At 41.9% G+C, this 6100-nt stretch overlaps 1 pseudogene; it reads left to right on the top strand.

The window, feature by feature from the left end:
* Positions 1-5052: 5052 nt before the first annotated feature.
* LOC139051109 (U4 spliceosomal RNA) lies at positions 5053-5132 on the top strand (annotated as a pseudogene).
* The last annotated feature ends 968 nt before the right edge of the window (positions 5133-6100 follow it).

Here is a 6100-nt window from a genome sequence, read left to right as displayed (position 1 = left end):
CCTGAGTTACTAAGCAACGCAATATCATCAGCGAATCGCAAGTTACTAAGCCATTCTCCATTAACTTTTATCCCCAATTCTTCCCAATCCAGGTCTCTGAATCTCTCCTGTAAACACGCTGTGAATAGCAAGAAAGGGGACGCCGAAGAGTTAAAATATTATAGACCGATCAGCTTATTGTCAGTTGCCTACAAACTATTTACTAAAGTAATTGCAAATAAAATCAGGAACACCTTAAACTTCTGTCAAGCAAAGGACCAGGAAGTATTCCGTAAAGGCTACTCAACAATAGACCATATTCCCACTATCAATCAGGCGATAGAGAAATGTGCGGAATATACCCAACCCTTATATATAACTTTCATTGATTATGAGAAAGCGTTTGATTCTGTCGAAACCTCAGCAGTCATGGAGGCATAACGGAGTCAGGGTGTAGACGAGCCGTATGTAGAAATACTGAAAGATATCTATAGCAGCTCCACAGCCACCGTAGTCCTCCATAAAGAAAGCAACAAAATCCCAATAAAGAAAGGCGTCAGGCAGGGAGATACGATCTCTCCTATGCTATTCACAGCGTGTTTACAGGATGTATTCAGAGACCTGGACTGGAAGAAGTGGGGATAAAAGTTAATGGAGAATACCTTAGTAACTTGCGATTCGCTGATGATATTGCCTCGCTTAGTAACTCAGGGGACCAATTGCAATGCATGCTCACTGACCTGGAGAGGCAAAGCAGAAGAGTGGGTCTAAAAATTATTCTGAAGAAAACTAAAGTAATGTCTAACAGTCTCGGATGAGACCAGGAATTTACAATAGGTAGCGAGGCACTGGAAGTGGTAAGGGAATACATCTACTTAGGGCAGGTAGTGATGGCGGTTCCGGATTATGAGACGGAAAGAATCCGAAGAATAAGAATGGGCTGGGGTGCGTTTGGCAGGCATTATGGAGATCATGAACAGCAGGTTGCCATTATCCCTCAAGGGAAAATTGTATAATAGCTGTGTCTTACCAGTACTCAACTACGGGGCCGAAACCTGGGGGCTTACGAATAGGGTTCTACTCGAATTGAGGACGACGCAACGAGCTATGGAAAGAAGAATGATGGGTGTAACGCTAAGGGATAAGAAAAGAGCAGATTGGGTGAGGGAACCACTCGCGTTAATAACATCTTTGTTGAAATCAAGAAAAAGAAATGGGCGTGGGCAGGACATGTAATGAGGAGGGAAGATAACCGATGGTCATTAAGGGTTACGGACTGGATTCCAAGGGAAGGGAAGCGTAGCAGGGGGCGGCAGAAAGTCAGGTGGGTGGATGAGATTAAGAAGTTTGCAGGGACGACATGGCCACAATTAGTACATGACCGGGGCTGTTGGAGAAGTATGGGAGAGGCCTTTGCCCTGCAGTGGGCGTAACCAGGCTGCTGCTGCTGCTGATGATGATGTGAGCTGCTGCCGTGACGATGCTAGCATAAACTAGTGGCGCCGCCTGCCATCAGCTGCTGAAAGCAGCTTGGAACCACGCCTGGTACAGTCCGTGCAGAACGGAATCAGGCCAGAACAGTTGCTGTGACCACTATACCATACGGCGAGACATCGAGTATTGTCGATAGAGTAAGAAATCTGATTTCTACGCCTGCTGGAACATGTAAGTGTACTATAAAGTGGGACATACCGTACATTCGATGCAGAATGAAAGCAGGCCACTTCAGTTGCAGCAACAAGTATACTGTACCGTTGGCCATACCGCGTAGGTGGTGCAGAAAGAAAGCAGGTGAGTATAATTGCCACAAGAAGTAAGTCTACCATGCAATCAGTGTAGAAAGAGAATAGATAACTACAGTTGGTGCATCAAGTATACTACACATTTGGCCATGCCATACAGTTAGTGCAGGAAGAAAGAAAGCCAGTACAGGTGCTAAAAGAAGGAAGTATACCATACAGTTAGGGTAGAAGTAGTGTAGCTCACTACAGTTGCCAGAGCAATTATACGATACAGTTGGTAATAGAATAGAGTTGATGGAGCAAGAAAGCAAGCCCCAACAGTTGTCACAACAAGCACGTACACCATTGAGTTAGTGTAGAAAGTTAGTCACTACAGTTGCCGCAACAAGTATACCATACAGTAGCGCATACCATACGGTCCGTGCTACGATACAGTTAGCCGTAACATAGAATTAGTGCAGGAGGAACGGATCCCACTCCAGATGCTAGAATAATTACGTACACCATACAGTCAGTGAAGAAAGAAAATAAAGTCAAAGCAAATGTCGGAACAAGGGAACCATACAGTTGGCCATGTTATACCGCAGATGTGAAGAGAAACCAGGGCTCTACAGCTGACGCAACAAGTAGTTATGCCATATGGTTAGTGAAGATAAAAGAAGGGGCAGGTGTTAACAATTTGTGTAATCGGCTTCAATTACGAACTGCTGAAATGCATGCAATGCAAGTGTACAGCTGTAAAGGTATTAGAAGGATGTCATTACGGATGAACTACTGCTTCCCAATAAATGTTTAATGAAATAGCGGTTATAACAATAATAATAATAATAATAATAATAATAATAATAATAATAATAATAATAATAATAATAATAATAATAATAATAACTCTTTTATTATTTCTATAAAACCAAATACATTCATCAGGCCTGCCAAAGCCACATTGGGCTTGACTGGCAGAGCGTGACAGGCAGCGTACAAACTGTTACAATATCGAAAAAAAAGAGAAGAAAAAGGAAAGAAAGAAATAGAGATACAGGGAACCGATAAATGTATATACATACACTGATACTCACATTGTACGCATTTATAATAGGTGTACGTATATGCACATATACAGGTTTGAGAAGGCATCTGGCACGTACAAGTATCAACATGCCTCATGATTACATTGCGTGCCACAAAATGAGTAGATTATAAATAACAAAATGAGTCAAAAACCACAACTGTTTCAATAAAAGCTGTGCAGGAACAAACTTTCCGAGCACATTTTTAATCAAAGCCACTCTGTGGGCGCAATACAGGAGGAGGTAAGCGAGGTTTATTTCTTTACATGTTATCGCCGCTTAAATCCGCACGCTTTAGTGCTTTCTTGAGCTTGTATTTGGATGTTGACTGCAGCACGTTACGGGGTAAATAACTAAACAACGCAGGGACATAGTATTCGCGCATTCTCTTGCGGTATTTTGTTGCACAACGAGGTATTTGATAATGCCATTTTGGTCTAAGGCTACGGGGAGTTACATATGGTACTTTATAACGATTGTCCCAGAAATGTCTGAGGGCTATTGTGTGCAGTAGAACCGAAGACAAATCTGGCATGCATAATGCCTTAAAAATGTCGGTGTTGCCTTCAAGACACAAGTCATATTCTATAACTTTTAACAGGGAGCGCATTAGTGAGTTAATTCTTTTTTGATAACGAAGAGCACAATGTCCGTAGGCAGTAATTCCGTATCGGACAACACTGTAGCACAACGCATGCGCGGTGGTTTCCCTGACTGATATGGGCATGAGGTGACGGATTTTATAAAGTAAGCAAAGCACTGAGCGAATCCTATGACAGACATAAGATACATGCGATTTTCATGACAGATCGCTGTCAAAACGCAAACCAACATATTTTACGGATGATGTGTAGTTGATAGGGGCGCAAGAACGTGGATTGCAATGTGAATTATGTAATGCTACTTCCCTAGTCAAGTGTACTTTCTTTAATGGACTGCGAAAGCAGACAAGTTGTGTTTTTAATACGTTAATGTCGATTAAATTTGTGGCGAACCAGTCCATTGCCTTCGTTGCTGCTTCTTGTAGATGAGAAGCTGCATCAGAATATTGACTTGCATGAGAAACTAACACTGTATCGTCTGCGTACTGAAATATCTTAATGGGGATCGCCTTAAACAGGTCATTAACATAAATGTTAAATAGGAGAGGGCTTAATACAGAACCTTGTGGAACAGCGGCTTTGATTGGAGAAAGGCTGCTGTGAAAGTTTTGGACTGAAACGTACTGAAACCGGTCCCAGAGAAAATTATCGAGAAGTGACAGAAACAAACCGCGGAATCCCATCATAGAAAGCTTTAACAACAAGTCATAGCAGACGCTGTCAAATGCCTTGCTTACGTCAAGAAACAATGCGCACGCTACCTGGTTAGTTTCGAAACAGAGGTTTAGGAAATCAGAAAAATCATCCAAAAGTGCCTGAGTGCCTTTGCCTTTTATAAAGCCGTATTTCTGCAGTGCTAACATGTTGTTAGTATCAAGGAAGCTATTCATTGTGAGCAGCATGTGTTTCTCTAAAATTTGTGCTATGCACGGTAAAACTGATATGGGGTGGTAGTTTTCAACTTTGTCACGAGATCCTTTCTTATGGAGTGGTATAATGATTGCCGTTTTCAGTCTGATTGGAATAACGCCGCATGACAAGATATGATTAATTATTGCTATCAAAACGTCCTTGATGTAGCTGTACTTTCTTCGCAGCTAGATGACTGAGATGCCATCGGCACCTACGGACTTGTTGAGTTTAAAGCTACAAAGAATTGTTTTCAGATCACAATCAGTGAGCAACGGTAGATAAGCCGATTGTAGGTTACTTGCTTTTAATGTACATGTATCCGGGTGTGGTCTAGAAAAATCCGATATTCTAGAAAATAAATCGTTAAAATCATTAGCTATACTCGGGCTATCAGATGAAAAGTGAGAAAGGAAGTAGTTATCATTGCGTAGCTTTTTACCAACACCTCTGAGGTCATTTATTAGGGACCAGGTTTTACGGCTATTAAGCCAGGCATTCCTAAACTTCTTGCAAAAGTGATTGCGCTTAGCAAGGCGAATAGCTGCATTAACCCTGTTTCTGCAAAGTTTAAATTTTAACCGAAGAGTGTTGCAGTTAAGGGCTCGGCGACACAGACTCCAAAGCATATCTTTTTCTTTTATAGCAGTAGTCATTTTCTTGCAATCAATTTTTTTCTTGCAATCAGTCATTTTATAGCAGTAGTCATATTCTATGCAATCATTTCTATGCATAGCGCAAACTAGAAGTCCTAGCTTTGCGCTGAGGCGTCGTCGTAACCTATGAAGTGATAACTGAGGAGCGACTATTGTTGTTGAAAACTTATTCATGCAAAAACATCCTGTATCGTAGACAGTGAGCGACAGATCAATAGATGCATATTGCCTGGTGTGGGAAATGTCACTTACTATACTCACTCTTTACGCCTTTTAGGTGAGGAAACGTTTGACCTATATGCAACGTCAAGTCTTTGTTTACGAAGCATGTTCAAAGATGAGTCTTTCTGCCGCGTTGGTTTCCTCAGCCAACGAAAGTGACCGCTCATCTGCGATCGGTCAAGTCAACAAAAGCGGCGAGTCCAGTGTGACCCGTCCAGCGAACGAAATCGACCAGTGAAGTACGACCACTCAGGTCCGATCAGTCAAGTTAACGAAAACAGACAGTCAAATGCGGTCAGTCAAATCAAAGAGAGTGACCAGTCATTTGGACCAGCCAAGTGCTATCAGGCAAGTTAAAGGAAGCTAGTAGACATGTGGAATCAATCATGTCAATGAACGGGACCAGTCAAGTGCACCACAGAATATGTTACCCTAGATTGAGGGTAGAGATTTGGAGCGAGTTTGCAATTGTGGATAGCTATGCAAAGATATTATTAAATAGTTTACTCATTACGTTATAACTGATATAACACGTAATTGATTTTATGCAAACGTTTTCCACATGTCCAGATATAGAGGGGAAGGAATCGTTAAAATATTTGATGTGAAAATGCATTTGTCCAGTACACAGTTAAGCTATGGCCATTGGCTCCGTAAGTGTGAAGCTGCGCTAACTCTAACCGCGCATGGCATATTTGAAGTGAGTCGTTCCTAAGAGCATTATGGGGACGTGTTTCTAGATTGGCGCCGGCGGATCTCCGCGTTGTTGACACGTGCACTCGCTTATCTTTTTCAGGTGACCGCTTGTTCACCGACTAACAAATGTTAACTGTTATCGCTCACCGCAAGACTTGCCTGCATGTATCAGGACAAGATGTCCTGTCAAGTATCCTGACAAAATGTGAGTCAAGTTTTATCAACCA

This window comes from Dermacentor albipictus, chromosome 10 (assembly GCF_038994185.2).
Source record: "Dermacentor albipictus isolate Rhodes 1998 colony chromosome 10, USDA_Dalb.pri_finalv2, whole genome shotgun sequence".
NCBI classification, from domain to species: domain Eukaryota; kingdom Metazoa; phylum Arthropoda; class Arachnida; order Ixodida; family Ixodidae; genus Dermacentor; species Dermacentor albipictus.
Note: the sequence above shows the minus strand (reverse complement) of the source record. Positions and strands in the feature narration are given on the sequence as shown.